The sequence below is a fragment of the Pinus tabuliformis genome, chromosome 5_2 (genome assembly GCF_031772625.1).
Source record: "Pinus tabuliformis cultivar Carrire ecotype Pingquan chromosome 5_2, CPIR1, whole genome shotgun sequence".
Taxonomy (NCBI): domain Eukaryota; kingdom Viridiplantae; phylum Streptophyta; class Pinopsida; order Pinales; family Pinaceae; genus Pinus; species Pinus tabuliformis.
In genome coordinates, this window is record NC_142306.1 from 122,005,829 (window position 1) to 122,024,079 (window position 18,251).

The window sequence follows — 18,251 nt, forward strand, 5'->3', positions numbered from 1 at the left end:
CTTAAATAAATGGTCGCCAGACTTCGACCCAACCCAGGATGTCCCATCAGCTGTACCGGTGTGGGTGCGGCTCCCTCATCTCCCCTTACACTGCTGGAACCAGAAGTCACTCCAAATCATCGGCAATGGATTAGGGAAATATATAGATTAGGCGGTAAGAAAAGACCAATATTCATGTGCATGCATCTGCGTCGAAGTAGACCTGGAAGAGGGCTTGCCATAAGCCATAAAACTTACAGTCGCAGGCTGGACGCATGTCCAAGAGCTGGACTATGAACAACTGCCATTTAAATGCAGGCACTGCCATGGCAACGGGCACTTCGCCAAACACTGCAAGAAGAAGTCAGAAGAACAATCAGACAAACAGAACGGCGAGCAATGGATTCAAGTACAAAAAACCACTAATCAGAAGAAAGGCAATGGGAAAGGCACCCAGAGAGAGACTCCAAGCAGCTCCAACCCCACTCAAGAAAAGATTTCAAATGATAAAGAAAAGAGCCAGAGCAAGACAGTCGCAACAACCCCGGAAAACGAGGACCAAATCGACCCTCCCATCAACAACACAGAAGACGTAGAAATGGCACACTCGGAAGCCCCCCAAGGAAGTCCCTCCAACCCTTCATACGCAGAAGTAGCAAGGAAAAAACCAGCCGAAAGCTCTGACTCCTTGGATGAGGAAACCTTCGAGCAACCCACAAGAAAAGTTGGAAGGAAATCTCGTAGAGAAGCAAGGGAAGAGGAGGCGGAAAGGCTCAAAACTCAAGGGAGCCAGCCTACAATAGAGATGTCAATCGGGAGAAACCCCAGGAACAGGCCCCCAAAGAGGGGCTCGCACCCCACCCCTGGTAAATAATGCGCCTCATCTCTTGGAACTATAGAGGTCTGGGAAACCCCTCGAAAGTAGAAGCGGTCAAGGATCTCCTTAAAATAGAACCCTCAGACATTCTAATGCTCCAAGAGACTAAGATAGAGGGGAAAGCCCTGCTAGACATCAACAAGAAGAAATGGAAGAAAAGTACAGGAATAGCAGTCAGCGCAAGAGGCTCATCTGGAGGGCTGGCAACTCTCTGGACAGAAGACCTCTTCCAGCTGAACAAATACCATGAGACCCAGCACTGGATCTACACGGAACTTACGCACTGCACAAGTAAGTTAACCTTCTCCCTATTCAACCTTTATGTTCCTGTTCTGTATTCAGAAAAGAGGGACTGTTGGAAATCTCTCACTGAATTCCTTGAGCAGCACTCCCCCAGTAACATCATTCTTGCTGGGGATCTAAATATAGTTTTAAAAGCAAAAGAAAAAAGGGGAGGCACTAATAATAGAGACCCCATGCTCCCCATGGTGGAAGATCTCATCCAGCAGTGGGATCTCCTCGATTTCACTCTGGTCAAAGGGTCCTTCACTTGGTCCAACAACAGAGTGGGCGAGGACCATATCGTTGCTCGTCTGGACCGTTTTTTAGCCCAAGGCACTCTGATGATGCATAAGAAGATAATCACCACCAAAATATTGCCCAAACTGACTTCAGATCATAAGCCTATCCAGCTAATTCTAGAAGAAGAAGAAGACCTCGACCCAATCCCCTTTCGATTCAGTTCTCTTTGGATAGAAAGGGAAGGCTTTATAGAAACAGTGAAAACTGCATGGGCAAAACCAGTCACAGGATCCTCCAGTTATGTATGGGAACAAAAGCTCAAAGCCACAAAGCAAGCCCTGAAGGATTGGATTAAGAAACCGGTCCCAAATCCAACCAGTCAAAGAAAAGAAAATGTACAGTCCCTTGAGGCCCTGCAAGCAAAAATGGAAAAAGAAGAAATAACCCCAACGCTCCTTGACAAAGAGGTCAAAAATCAATGCTCAACATATCGATCTCTCCGAAGGGAGGAAGAGTATTGGCGAACTAAGTCTCGAAGTCTGTGGCTGAAAGCTGGTGACCGGAACACCACTTTCTTTCACCGCCAATACCGAGCAAGACTCTCCAAAAACCATATTTTTGAAATAAAAACCACAGAGGGGCAGATCTGCAAAGGGTTCAATAAGATAAAAGAAGCAGTCGTTGAACATTTCAGACAGCTCTACACCGCAGATAATCATACAAATGAGGAGGAAACTGCTGACCTCCTTTCCAATATCCCTCATCTGGTCAGCCCTGAAGACAACTCCGTTCTTATCAGCCCCATCACTGAAGAAGAAGTCAGCAAAGTCATCTGGTCTATGGATCCGGACAAGGCCCCTGGCCCTGACGGATTCACCATTCACTTGTACAAGATCTGTTGGGATATTATCAAAATTGATCTGCTAAAAATGGTAAAAGGCTTCATGGGAAAAGCCAAGGTAGGGGGAGGAACCAACTCCACTTACCTCGCCCTCATCCCAAAAGAAACCAACCCAGAAACTTTCTCCAGATTCAGGGCAATATCGCTTTGTAACGTCTCATACAAAATTCTAGCGAAGCTGCTAGCTAACAGGATCAAGCCATTGCTCAATAGGTTGATATCTAACAATCAAGGTGGCTTTGTAGAAGGCAGACACATCTTAGACAATGTCATCCAGGTGCAGGAGATCATCCACTCAAGCAACCAGCGCAAAGAAAAAGGCATGCTGATAAAACTTGATATGGCCAATGCCTTTGACCGTGTCAACCGCCCCTTCCTCTATAAAGTCCTCCTCTCCTTTGGCTTTTCCCCTCATTTTGTCAATCTTATCTCTGCCTGCACCCACAACCCCTGGATTTCCCCTCTCGTTAATGGCCGTCCCTCCTCCTTTTTTCAAGCCCAGAGAGGCCTCAGGCAAGGATGCCCGCTCTCTCCCTTCCTTTAAATACTATTCGCAGACTCCCTCAGCAGAAAGATAGATGCAGAAAAAGCCTCAGGTTCCCTCCCTGGCCTCAAACCCTCTCTATCCTCCCCAACCCTGAACCATGCTCTTTTCGTGGATGACTCCCTTCTCCTAGGAGGAGCCTCAGCCAGAATAGCCAAAGCCTTTGATTCCGTTCTTAATTGCTATTGCAGGGTCTCAGGAGCTTCCATCAACAGGAATAAAAGTGAAGTCTACGGCTGGAACATTGGGCAGCAGGAACTCACAAGCATCTCCAACCTGATAGGCTTCAAAGGACACGCTCAATGGGAAAAGATCAATTACCTTGGCCTCCCCATCACAAACGGCGTCAACAAGAGGTCGTTGTGGACTGGAATCATCAGCAAAATAAAAACAAAAATTATAGGCTGGGGAGGATATTGGCTTACAAAAGCAGGCAAACTCATCCTGATCAAGACTGTCTTGTCGGCGCTCCCTATCTACCAAGCAGCCTTCCTTCTCGCCCCCAAAAGCATAACAGATCAAATCTCAAAAATTCTTAGGGAATTCCTTTGGAAGGGTGGGAAAGGAAATCAAAACAAGTTTCATTTAGTGAAATGGGACGTGGTCAAGCGCCCATTCTCTGAAGGAGGCCTCCAGATACGCGATCCAGCATTAGCCAACCTGGCATTGGGAGGCAAGATCATTTGGAAACTCTTCAAAGAGCCCAATCACCCTGTCAGCGACATGCTGAAAACAAAATATGCGCATAATGTCCAGCTCAGGAATATTCAGACAGCGCATTCAAATCACTGCTCCCAGGTATGGAAACTATGCAGCAAAACAACGAGTTTCTTCATGCGCAGCACGTACAGGATCCCAGGAAGCGGTAAACACACAAATCTGTGGCAAGACAGAATCATGAATCATGACCCCATTGCGGAAAATGAAGAAATAACAGAGTTAAAATGTTGGCTTGAACGCGCACGTATAAAAAGCCTCTACGACCTGTCAAATTGGGATTGCCACGATAACTGGAAAAGCTGGGATTTCTTTGGAATTCCAGAGCGATTATATCAGCAGAAAAGCGTCCTAGAAGACCTGTTAGAAGACGCAACCCCAGTGAACAGAAAGATGAAGGATAGCTGGGGATGGGGGCGCTTGGGGATTTACACAACAGCCGCAGCCTATAATTCCCTCCAACCCATCAGGAACAACAGTAAACCGCCAGAATTTTGGAAGAAAGTATGGGAACCATTAGCGCTTCCCAAAGTAAACTTTTTCTTCTGGACGCTGGTCCACAACAAGTTGCTAACTGGAGACAATTTGATGAAGAAAAGCATAGCAGGGCCGCACAAATGCAAGCTGTGCAGAAGGAGCTCAGAAACAGCCAGACATCTCTTTATGGAATGCAAATTTGCCAAAGAAGTTTGGGGTCTCATCCTTCAAGAGTTACATGTCCCAGCCCCCTCTTATAATTCTGTTGCTGATCTATTCGATGCATGGAATCAAAGCTACCCCAGCAAAATACCCAGCAAGTCCATCTGGAGAAAAGCTTAGAACACTATCCCCAAGTTTGTTTGCTGGCAGATCTGGCTGACCCGGAAGGACTTTATATTCAATGACAAGCTGCAAACTCCTTTCGTGGCAGCGGCAAAGTCCAAATCCCTTCTCCTTGAAGCAGTCCAACAACAACATTCTCCAGAAGATTCCTTGCTCCTCCCTGAAGAAGAGAGGTGGCTGGGCCCCCTATTCCCTCAACCTTGGAAGCAGTTAACAGCTCCACATTCAGTGAACCCGGAATGGCGTAAAAGGGATTCCGAACCCAACTTCCAGGAATGGTGGCGGCAACAAAAAATAACCACGATTTTTTTTTACGGAGCCTCCAAAGGCAACCCCGGGACAGCAGGAGCCGGAGGGGTCATCTATGCCCCGGATGGCACTAAAAGGGACAGTTTCTGCTGGGGCATCGGGCAGAAAACCAACAATCACGCAGAGATCCAAGGTCTCCTTACAGCTTGTCAAATAGCTAGAGACAGAGGTGATAAAGAATTCCAAGCATTTGGAGACTCAGAGATCTTAATAAAGAATTTAAACACGGGCAAATTGTTCAACAACGCAGGCCTCAATAAATCTCTAAACAGATTAAAGAGCGTCCTGCTCGACTTTGACTCCTACAAATTCCTTCACATTCTCAGAAGCCTGAATAGTGAAGCAGACTTGATGGCAAACAAAGGCTGCATGCTAGGGAAAGGACAACTCCTCATAAATGGCGAAAGCTCTTTTCATCCCTGTAATCCATGAGGTTCCTGATTATAGTAGCAGCACAAGAAACAAAAATGGATGTAATGTAAAGTTGGCCGCTATAGCGTGAACCCAAGCTATTTCTCATATTAATAAAACATACCCGTTTTAGTGAAAAAAAAAAAAAAAAAATCATCCTTAATTTTTTTTTTCTTGTAGGTGATTATAATACATTATGAGTGGATTGAAATTAATAACATGTATTTTCTTGTAAGAGGTTGAAATTCAAAGAGGAAGAGTACATATGTTATGTGATTTTGTGGGTCTCTTTTCTATAAATAATGGGTGACATACACTAATTTCGTGTCTAGCTTGGCCTCCAAAGAAAAGAGAGTTTTTGTATGCTCGAGAAAGAGTAGTCATAGTTGTGTAATTTTGTGGGTCTCTTTTCCATAAACAATGAGTCTCATATACTAATTTGGTGTCTAACTTGACCTCCGAAGAAAAGATAGCTTTTGTATGCTCAAAATGTGACATTCATAAATTAAACAAAAAAAAGTATCCCTAAAAAATAAGGTTATAAAATATTGTTAGAAAGGGAACAATGTAAACTTTGAAACGGGAACTGATACTGTTACCCATTTCGTAGAGATAACAAAAAATTGACCCGATTTTGAAAAGGGGCGATGCAGAATACACATATTTTTTTTAGAACATAGTTTTTGGCACTTTAAATAACCGATACGATTATCCGTTTCATAGAGGTAGTAAAAATATGACCCGATTTTGAAGAGTGGTGATGCAGAATACAATAATTATTTTTTGGAGCATATTTTTGACAATTTAAATATTCTCATGTATCAAATATAAATATTTGTTTTTAAATGTTAGTGATTTTTACGCTGATTTTGAAACGTGTTGATGCAACGCGTTATGCATCATACCTTTTTTTTTAGAGGATTTATTTTTTCACACTTTAAAATTTATTATGTCCATTGTTTTTTTAAATTATGATTACTTAAAAAAAAATTAAGTTGTTTTATATTTATTTTTTTAAATGTTGATTACTTCAAGAAAGTCATATAAGGGCCTGGAGTATGCCCTAAAACTGCTTCTGCTTGACTAAGAGCTCGTCTTCCTCGGACGTAAGGAAACAGGGTAACGGCCCAAGACCCAGAGGCATCTGGCAGGAGTGAAAGCCTGCTCCCTTACGGACCACCAGCGGGTTATTTTAGGTGGCGTGGTTTTCCTTGATAACAGTGATGTGTCAACTGACATTCGCGGATAGCAGCCAGAGATGGCTGTCCTCACTGTTGGTTTGACAAACTGAGTTTGATAGGTTTTTCCACCTTTTGAAAAAAAAAAGAAAAGAAAGTCATATAAAAATATATATAAAATAAGATCCAAAAAAAATGTTAATAAAAGAAAATTATTTCATACACTATAAAAGAATTTGGAAAAAAAAAAAAACATAATTTAAAAAAAATATATATATATATATATATAAAATTAAGTAAGTCAAAATATAAAAACTAAAAAAACATTAACAAAAACAAGAAAAAAAATAAAAAAATAAATGAAAACAAACTAGATTAAAAAAAAAAAAATAGAAAATTAAAAAAAAATAAAAATAAAAAACTAGTAAAATTAACATTAAAAACATTTAAAAAAAAAAACAAAATAACAAAAAATACAATGAAATTTACAAAAAAAAAAACCATAAAAATATAGAAATTTTAGAAATATATGTTTAAAATAAATAAATAAAACATGTATTTAAAATTAAAAATTAAATTTTTTAAGAATCATGTATTTTCTATTTAAAAAATCAAAAACAAAATTGATTAAACACACCAAAAAAAATTAAAATTTTTTAAACTTACATTTTTTTTTTTTTATTTAAAACAAAAAAAAAAAAAAAAAAAAAATTTTTTTATACAAATTTGATATTGATAAGCACAATTTTTTTTTTTTTTTTTAACATTTATTAAAAAATTATTTTTTTTAAGCAACGTTTTTTTTAATTATTTAAAAAAAATAAACCAATTATTAATTTTTTTAAATGAAAATTTTTATTTAAAAAAAAAAAAACAGTTTTAAAATTTCTATTTAAAAAAAAAAATATTAAAAAATTTGTTTTTTTGGGCCAGGGGCGATTCCCGGAATCGCCCCTCGGCCCCTCGGGCGGCCCGTGGCGGCGCGGCCACAGGCCGCCCGGGGGCCGAAGGGCGATTCCGGGAATCGCCCGGGGGCCGACGGGCGATTCCGGGAATCGCCCCTCGCCCCCCGGGCGGCCCGCGACGGCTCGACCACGGGTGGAGGGCTGCGCGCAGCGCCTCCGCCCGTGGTCGAGCCGCCGTGGGCCGCCCGGAGGCCAGAAAAACAAATTTTTTAATAAATTTTTTTTTTTTAAAATAAAAATTTTAAAACTGGTTTTTTTTTTTTTAATAAATATTTTCATTAAAAAAAAAAAAAAAAAAAAAAAAAAAAAAAACAAAAAAAAAAAAAAAAAAAAAAAAAACAAACTTAATAATTGTTTTTTTTAAATAATAAAAAAAAAAAAACAAAAAAAACGTTGCTTAAAAAAAAAAAAAATTAATAATTGTTTTTTTAAAATAATAATAAAAAAAACTTGTTTATCAATTAATTTAAAAATTTTTAATATATATTTTTCTAAATAAAAAAAACAATATGTATTAAAAAAATTTAATTTTTTTTTTTTTTTTTTTAAATAGATAAATAGATGTTTATTTATAAATTTTAAATATTTTGTTTTTTTTTGTTTTTAATCTGAAAAGGCATATTTTTAAATTTTTTGGGTTTTTTTTTGTGTTTTAATTTCAATGTTTTTTTAAATGTTTTTGATGTTAATTTTACTATATATATATATATTTTTTTTAATCTAGTTTGTTTGTTTGTTTTTTTTTTTTCCTAGGTTTTTTGATGTTTTTATTTACTTAATTTTGTATATATATATTTTTAATTTTGTTTTTTTTTTCCTAATTCTTTTATGATTTATGAGATAATTTTTTTTTAACTTTTTTTTTTTTGTCTTTTTAATATATATATATATTTTAAGTAATTAACATTTTAATATTAATTTTAGTAGTTTTTAAATTATTATTTTTTGGTTAATTTTCTATGTTTTTATTAAATTTAGTTTGTTTTTAATTTCATTTTTTTTAGTTTTTTGATAATGTTTTTTAAATTTTTCTATTTTTACCTAAATTTTATAGTTTGTTTAATTTTTTTTTTTCTTTTCCATATATATATATATTTTTTTTTTTGACAACTTTTTTTATTGTTTACAAGATTTTTGATTTTTGATTTTTTCCATTTTTTTAAATATGTTTTTTTACTATTTATTTGTTTATAATTTTCAAGTGTTTTTTAGTTTTTTAATTTAGTTTTTTTTTACATTTTTATGATTGATTTTTTTTTTTTTGTTCTTTTTTTAGTATATGCTTTAATTTATGTTTTGTAAATTTTTAAACTTTTTTTGTTTTGCGTTTTTTTTTTTAATTTTTTTTTTTTTTTTTTTTTATGTTTTCATTATTTGTTTGAAATTTTAATCTTTTCTAGGGTCATGATAAAATATTTTACGCTATTATTTCGAAATGTTGAAATATTACCCTTGAAAAAAAAAAGGGAAAAAAAAATGTGTTATCCCAACGTTAACACTTTTTGTTTTGAAGGCGTTTTTGGGACAATTTTTGCATAAAAAATTGGTTTTCACCGTCATTTTTAAAACATGTTCAAAATTTACCCTAAAAAAAAAAAAAAAAAAGAGAAAAAAGAGTGTTATTCCAGCATCAACACTTTTTGCTTTTAGCACTGTTTTTGATGTTTTTAAGGGGTTTTTTGGCTAAAGTTCTCGTTTTGAGTTTACAGTTCCCGTTTCAAAGTTTACATTGTTAGGGGAGATTGTTAAATGTGATGTTGGTCACATTTACTACCTAACCACATTTTTACACCATAAGGCGTGTCCCTTTGAAACGAATTCCCCCGGCCGCGGCCGTGTCATATTGTTCACCGTGGATTTGTGTGTTAGACTATTGAAGGAATTTTGATTGTTAATCCAAAATTGAAATAAGTTAATGAATAACAGAAAAAACGATTAATGAACAAGGCAGAAGCGAGTTTCGTCCATGGAGAAGCTTGATATGAAAGAATATTGCTCCCAAGTTCATCTGACTGTAAATGTTTTGGGGTTTGTCATCGTGCTGCCTTCCCCACCTTCTCCCAAAACCACACTCTATATCTCCAATCTAGATGACCATCTTATCGTCAGGCGCAGATTCGATACATTGCTTGTGTATAACAATGACTGTAATAATATTTATGGTACCACAAATCCTGTGAAAGTTGTTAGGGATGCACTGTCACGAGTATTAGTGTACTATTATCCACTTGCAGGCCGGGTAAAGAGAACCGAAGATGGCCGAAAACTGCAGGTGGAGTGCACAGGAGAGGGCGCTCTCTTTGTGGAAGCCTCCACGCATAACACTCTTTCACTGCTGGGCGAGTTGGAGGAGCTGAAACCTTCATTTGAGCAACTGCTCTTTCAGTTTCCGCTCACTGCACAAGTCGAGGACGTACCCCCTCTCATTTTTCAGGTGAAATTTTTCCTCTTACTTTTCCATTATTCCTCAATTTTAATGGATTCGCTCAACTCCAACCTGAGTTGATCTTGATTGTTGCGTTTGTGTGTTTTCTGTTTTGACAAAAATAGGTAACTCGCTTCGATTGCGGGGGTTTTGTTGTGGGTGTGAGTTTCAACCATAGTCTGTGTGACGGACGAGGGGCAGCCCAGTTTCTCATGGGACTTGCAGAGATTGCGAGAGGAGAGACGAAGCTGTCTGTTGAAGCAGTATGGCAGAGGGAATTTCTGAAACCCCAACAGCAGTCCCATCTGGTCCGTTTTCAGCATGATGAGCTCCTTGAAAGTGGCTCAATAGCAGCAGATGGCCAATGTGAAAACCAAAGACGTAATACTGGCTTCGTTTTTCTTCAGCTCGGATGTTTTACAGAGTATAAAGCAGCCCATCGCAGAAGAGTTGAAGGAGCATTGTACCACGTTCGAAGTGTTAGCAGCGTTGGCCTGGCGGGTAAGAACAAGGGCTCTGGGGATTCCTCTTGATCAAGCTGTCAGGCTTCTCTTCGGGGTGGACGTGAGGAGGGCGTTCAACCCCCCTCTTGCAGAGGGATACTACGGCAATGGTCAGTACCTAGCATGTGCACGCAGTAATACAGCCCGAGAGGTTGTGACTGGATCCCTTTCGCATGCTGTAAAGATGATAAAGAAGGCAAAGTTATGTTTAAATGAGGAGTACCTGAGATCGAGCATAGCGTTCCTTGAAATGAAACGCTCATGCCCAGAGATGACAGATGTGCATATGTGTGTTGAAGACGCGTACCTTAATGACTGGAGGTGGCTAGGATTTAATGAAGTGGAGGTGGTTGGGATTTAATGAAGTCGACTTTGGGCGGGGTGAACCCGTGATTGCATGCCCTATCAGTTTGCTTGGGACTTTAGGATTCCCGATTGCATTCCTGCGTCCCCCGAAAAAGAAGAGTGGTGTGAAGATACCTTCTACATCTTTGGGTGGCATGAATGCATATTTTTGGCAAGACTGTTTAAATTTTCAAATAAAAAAAGACGGAAGAGATTGAAGGGCTTTCCATCCTCTAAAACTCTGTGACTGGTTTTAGTTTGTGGGAGCTCTGTTTTTACTTGTTCTAATTCCGTTGTACATTGTTTTTACTTTTTCTTCTAATTCCAATGTGCATCTCTCTATCTGCTAAAGAGTAACTATGTTTATAACATGTCATGGTTGGAGTTAATTAATGTATCTGATATGATTTCCTTTTACCAAGTGGCAAGTCATGGTCAAATTATTTACACGCTGTCAGTTAATTCAGTGGAGAAACCATCAGATTGAAATCTGTGTAGTATTCTGTCAAATTCATCATGGTCAAATTATTTACAAGCTGTCATTTAATTCAGTGGAAAAACCATCAGATTGAAATCTGTGTAAAAAAGAAAAAAGAGGAAATAGATTGAAAGGCTTTCCATCCTCTAAAACTCTGTGACTGGTTTTAGTTTGTGGGAGCTCCCAACCCATCATGTCAAGATTTCCCTATGTTCAATGTTCGAACAGTAAATGTGTTTCTACATTATTTAAATGATAGAGAAATGGCTATGATAAACTGGTTGCTTGAGACAACTCTTGCCCTCCAAACCATGGAAATCCAAATACCACAGTGCAGGGTGAGGGAGGAAGAAAAGTACAAGCAGTTTTTAGCAGAACTGGAGGATTTGAAAGGAGCAGAATCTAGAGTAGAAATACGCGTCATTGAAGGAAACCGTGTTGTTGAAATTGGGAGGTGACAAGACTTTCCAGAAATTCGAATCTCATGAACGGTATTGATTTTATATGCGTTAAATAGCATGATAGTCGAGCCTCTCCTCCAAGATGTTTTACATTGGACAAATTGCTATTGGTATTGTTATTTATTATCGTTTTACTATATTTGTAATAATGTGTTAACATATTTTATTTATGGTTAAGTTCAACATTCTAGTTTAACCATATTTGTAATAATGTGTTAATCTGTTTTATTTATAGTTCAAAGAAGTTCAACTCCATGTCAACCACTATTATTAGTATTTTTGGTTTAGATATGGTAAAAGTCAGTTTTGTAATTTTTTTTCAGCAATAATTTATTTTCAATTAATATTTAATTAGTTGTTTTTTAATTGTGTTTTTAATGATATTTATGAACTCTTCACGGTCTTCAATAGAACTATTTTCCCAAGTCTATTTTAAGCCATTGGAAGTAATCATACTGACTGTAAAAAGAGCATTGGTTCTCGCACTACTAGAAACTGAGAGTACAGAAAAATACTCTAGACTTACATAAACATTTCTTTAGGTAGAAAGAGAAGGCAACAAAGTAGAAGAGATAAAATCATCATTGTCTAAAGGAAAAGAAGATGCTTAGAAATCCCATGTAGTCGTTTTGTTGGACGATGGCTAATATCTTCAAGCTTTGGTGCAGCCATGGTTTATTTTTATTGCTTTTGTTGCTTGGGTAGTTCTATGCATTGCGTGTTGTCTAACTAACATAGCAAGGTTGAAATCAGGGTACAATAGTGAGTGAGGCAGAGCATGTGAGTTTAATTGGATGCTAGTCTCCTACGCACTGTTGAAGGGTTTATTCAGGGGGTTCACAACTTTGCTCCCCAATCTTAAAATCTTTAAAATTCCTGAGAGGGTGTGAATGAAGCTATGAAGCCATGTGAAAATTTTGGATGCTTTTAATGGTACATCAACCTCCCTCATAGTGCAGTGGCTTAGCAAAAGGACCACTGTAAGTTAAATAAACGACTTTAGAAAAAACCATCATCAACAATTGTTTTTTTTCTTGGTTGAGTATCTTGATTTTTGTGTGAAAAGCAAATAGCCGGATTTTGAAATTGGGTATTTGTGATTATTAAAGTGATTAATTGCAGAGGATACAAGTTTGAGTATAATGCAAGCATCTTCCGCACTGGGATGTGAAGGTTCGAAGCTTTTAAAAATAAATATTACAATTTTCAATCGACTGTTGAAATTGGGTATTTGAGATATGCATGTGTTTGGTTTGTTTAATTAAAAGTATTATAAAATATCAATAATAGTGTTCATACTAAGGAGAAGTGGTAAAAATTTAGATGTCCATAGGAAATATGAAATAACATAATCTTATATTAACTTATAGACAAAGAAAGTAGTTTAAAAAAAGTTTACATGTGAAAATGCAACTTAAACAATGAAAAATTACAGGTGGTTTATATATATTTTTCCAAAAAGGAAAAAAGGATGATGAAAATTACATATTGTAGTAGCCAAAAATTGTTCCTTGTTCCGAGGGCGCAGACCATCATCACTAAGTGCTATATATATATATATATATATATATATATATATATATATATCAGAGCCATCTGGTTCTTTGTCCAAGAGCTGTTTTAAATTGTCTGGTTCTTCCATTAAGTAGTATTTGTCTGAGCTACTGTCCACGAGTCTAAGTTTGCGATAAGGCGCTGGTAGAGAGCTGTGAAGGCGAAGGACTGTCGTGTTTGCTTTCCTGGTGCACAAAAGCTTTGATTCTCCTCTGTTCAGGTGCTTACTCATACTTTCTTTCAATGGCTGGTTATGTGAATGAGTTTTCTCTTCAGAAGCCCGAAGACAGAAAGATAGCTCATAAGAATCGATGGTCTTTTATGAATAAGTTTTTAAATAAAACCAGAAATGAAGATGTTCTCTATGATGAAAAAGTATTAGTACAAGAATTTGAACCACAGCCTAACTGGACATTGCCAGAGATTGATATTGATAAGCTTTATAAAATGCCTGTTTTCCAGTTTCGAGCTGCTCAGTTATTTAGATTTACATCTGTGAATATTCCTATTTCCACTGGCCAGTCTGTATATCAAATCCCACTAATACAGCCAGAAAATATCAAATGGGGTTTAGAAAATGGTTATAGATATATCCATATCGGTATCATACAATTTGGAATTAATCCTCTAGTCCGTCCTGGTCTAAATACTTCATGCTTGACATGTGTCCTTGATACAAGAATGAATAACTTCGACGACGCTTTATTGGGAGGATTCCAAAGTCCCCTCAATAATGGCCCTGTTTGGTCATCAGTTATCCCTAGGTATCAAGTTTCATTGACAGACCCTTATATCAATGAATTCTTGAATGCTTATATTCAGTTTTATGGTTTTGATGTTGCCCCACAGTCACAGATTGCTCAGCTCCATGCTTCTATATGCCTGAGATTTGTCTCCACCTCCATGCCTCCTCTGAATCCAAAGTTAGCTGGTAGAGCTTTAAAAGAAGGTGTTATTGTTGGCCCTGGTAACACTGCTCCCCTACAGATTGGTTTTGCAGAATGTACTCTTCCAGATGAATGGAATAGTACTTATATTCCACTTTCACAGAAATATCCTCAACTGCAAACATCTAAAGTTCCTCCGAAATTGTCTCTCGTCCATCATCCTGACGGATCCTCTGGTCTTAAATCTACCACTCCTTCACTTACTAGATCTATGTCATCCTTCCCCAGATCTACAATTTTGGGTGGTAGGAATCCACATATACCCCCTGTTCCCAGAAGTTTATCATCAAGACATTCTGCTCCAAGAGAGGATCATAGAAAATCCACCTCTCATAAACTTGACGATTGTCAGTTCTGTGTTCCATCTTCATCTTCTACATTCCAGACTGATGAATCCCCTAGCTCTGAAGTCTTTATACCTGATATCAAAAGTTTCTCACTTCCTAGAGCTCAGTCAGAAGTTACTGCAAAAATACCAGAAAGATATTTAGAATCTGGAAATTCTAGAAGGACATTTAGCAATGGAACGAAGAAAGCAGATTTCCAATGGTTATCTATGAGAGCAACTTCTGATCCAGATCAGAATGAAAATGAAAAGCTGCATAATTATACAAACTACCAAATAGTTTGTATGCTTCAGAATATTGATGATATAGCCCGAGATGTTTTAGAAATTAAAGAGCACATCAAAAAGATGCATACTGGTTATATTGAGACATTGGGAATCCAAGATACACACACACAAAAGTTAAATAATATTCAGTCAAACATGGGTATCATCTCCAAGTCTTTGGAACATCTTACAAATGCACTCCCCACTCCTGCTTCTCCACCTCATTATAGAGAAGTAGATGTCTTAAGTTCAAAGCTGAAATTCTCCTCCAATTCTGATGAATCAAAGCAAATCTTTTTTAAAGGGATAGAGAATATAGATAAAGCCAGACTTGAGAAGATCAAGAAAGGAATCAATCTAGCTAGAGAAAAGACAAAGTTGATGAAGAATAGACTAGCTGATCTTCCTTCTGTTGAAAGTCTAAGACTACCAAAGAACTATGTCAGCCTTAGTTCTTTGATGAAACAAAATGGCCAACCATCTGCTCCTTCAATAATGGCCATGTCAGGAGTAACTGGTGAGCAAACACAAGGTGAATCAAGTTCTAAAAGAGACAGAAGTGATTCTTTTTTCCATTCCAACAAAGGGAAAAGAGGTGCTGGTGATACCAATGCACATGAAGCATCAGCATCCAGCCCGTTCAGCAGATATACTGAAAATCTGCAATCTATACCTATAAGGCTAGACAATCCTGCTTCCAGAGGATATGGAAATTCATTGTTAGTAAATATTGATTGCCTTGATTATAATGAAGTAATTGTTGTTTTGCATAATGTCCATGCTTGGGCATTACAGAGGAAAGCTGAAGCCAAAGTATCATGGTCTGATGTAGTTACTCAGATTGTATGGTCTTTTACTGGCATACTAAAGCAATGGTGGGAAAGGCTTGCAGAGGAAGAGAAAGATCAAATAGTTGAACATAGTACTGATCCATTAAGAGCATTGTTTGAAGCTTTAAAACATGAATTTGTTGGATTAGTCCCTGAAGATTCAGCCCATCATTCACAGCTATTTCTCTCCCAGAAGTTATGCGACATTGATTACTTGCAAGAGTATTTTTGTGTTATGCAAAAACTTCTGTATCAGGCTAGTGATCCACATAATGTTGCCTATCTGAGATATTACATCCAGTCTATGCCTGGTAAAATTCCTGATCTAATTAACCAGTACATAGCAGATCATAAAGTAAATTTGGAAGGACAATCATTTGCAGCTATTCACCAATTGATTGTCACAATATTGCAGAAAGAATGTGCAGAGAGCAAAGCCAAGAAGAATTTTTCAAAACAGATGCACTTTAGCACAAAGCTTTGCAATAATTTCAAAGAAACCTATAATTTTGGTTGTCACAAGAAAAGTGAAAGAAAGGTTTCTAAAAAGGCAAAGTTTGATAACTCTTGCTCCTGCAAGGCTGATAAATACTTTCCTAAAAAGAAAAAATACTTTCCTTCCAAAAGATCATTTAAAGGACGAAGGGTAGTATTTAGGAAAAGATCAAAACCTTCTAAAAAAGGTGTGTGTTTTATTTGTGGTAAAGAAGGTCATTATGCGAACGCTTGCAGAGAAAGAAAAGATAAAAAGCAGATGAAGGTAATGAATATCTTTTCTACAATACATGATCCACAAGATTGGGATCTCATATCCCACTCTGATGGAGAATATTTTGAAGTTTCAAGTTCTTCTTCAGAATCTTCAGATAGTGAAATTCCTGAAATCAGGAAATTAACAATTGATTCAGAATCATCTGATTCTGATGAAACATTCATTCCTGATATTAAAATGTTCAGTTTGAATTCCTCAGGAGAGATACAAGCAAAGATTGCAGCAGTCAAAGCTGATCTAGCACAGTTAGATCCAGTTCAGTTTACGGCAAGAAGAAGATTGACTGAAAAACTTGAGAATCTTGAGAAACAACTGCCATCCAAAAGGAAAGAAAGATTTTCAGAAGAAGAAAGAGATGATGATGACTTCATCGAGAAAGAGTTCGATTCAATGTTCAGACCTTTGCAGATTTCAGTATCTCCAGGTATGAATCAAATTGATGCTCTTAAAAAGAAGATCACAGATTTGGAATCTTCAATTCATCATACAAGGTCAGAAATGATACAGTTGTCATCCAAACTTCAAATACTTATTTCTGATTATGATGATTGTAATTCTAAATTAACAAGCCTACTGATGAAAAATGTGCCAGTTATTGAAGAGATATCCCCAAAGAAAAATGTTGAGCTTTTTAATGTTATGGGCATCGGAGACAGAGTAGTTATTCCAATAAGAATTAAAGTCCCTAGCATTAAACCTTATACTTTGGATGCTCAAATAGATTCTGGTGCTATGAGTAGCTGCTGCAAATATAAAGCCATTCCTCATTATTATTGGCAGCCTACTAAACTCCAATTCAGGGCTATCACTGGTGATTTAATGGAAATAAGTCACATAGCTCCTGAATTTCCTATTTTCTTGAATGATGTCCAGGTTTTTGTCACTTTGTATAGTTTTGATACTGGTGCTGATGTTCTGTTAGGACAAGATTTTCTGAAGAAATATTTGCCAGTCACTTTTGGACAAGATTATGTTATATTCTCCACCACTGCTGGTCCTATCACAGTCCCTGCTTCCAGTGATTACAAAATTAATGTGCAGCCTGAAGATCAGGATCCTCTCCAGTATAGTCTGCAAGATCTGACCAAGATTAATAAGATCGTAAAAAATGCAGAGTTACATGGTCCCAAAACTTTGCAACAAATTTCTGATAAACTTCGTGCAGATTGTACTTCCAGTAGGCCAGATGCCTTTTGGGTAAGAGAAAAGTATTTTGTTGCACTACCTTACCGAGAAGGATATATTCCTAGGCCACAAAAAGCCAGTGCAAATCATATGAGTCCAAAAGAGCAAGAATTATGCAAAGCAGAAATTGAACAATTGTTAGAACAAAAGCTTATTGAACCCTGCAAGAGCCCCTGGGCCTGCCCGACTTTTTATGTCAATAAGCATAGTGAGCAGAAAAGAGGCAAGAAAAGGTTTGTGATTAATTATAAGGCTTTGAATGATGCTCTTCTTCCTATTCGATATCCTCTGCCTAACAAAGAATTGTTACTTGTTAAGATTGCTAATGCTAATGTGTTTAGCAAGTTTGATCTTAAAAGTGGATTTTGGCAGATTGGTATTATTCCTGCTGACAGGTATAAAACAGCCTTCACTGTTCCTCATGGCCAATATCAATGGACTGTGATGCCCTTTGGTTTGAAAAATGCTCCATCTGAATTCCAAAAAAGGATGGAAGACATTTTTGGTGGGAAAGAGTACATTATTGTATATATTGATGATTTGCTTGTATTTAGTAGAGATGTAAATATGCACAAGATCCATTTAGAACAATTCTACCAACTTGTATATAAGCATGGATTAGTACTTTCAGATTCAGAAGAGAAGTTTCAGATTGGAAAAGTCAAGATTGATTACTTGGGTTTACACATAGAAAACGGACATATAGAACTTCAGCCACATGTGCTAATCCATCTATTAAAGTTTCCTGATATAATTGCCGATGTAAAGACCCTGCAGAGATTTCTTGGATGTCTGAATTATATAAGAAAATTTTATGCTAAACAATCAGAGGATACAAATATACTGCAGAACAGACTAAAGAAGAAAGGTGTCAGTTGGACAGATGAAATGACAGCAGCAGTAATTAGTATTA

General features: G+C 37.1%; 1 pseudogene; it reads left to right on the top strand.

The window, feature by feature from the left end:
• The first annotated feature begins 9,191 nt into the window (after positions 1 to 9,191).
• On the top strand, positions 9,192 to 10,716 carry LOC149157804 (taxadien-5-alpha-ol O-acetyltransferase pseudogene; annotated as a pseudogene).
• The last annotated feature ends 7,535 nt before the right edge of the window (positions 10,717 to 18,251 follow it).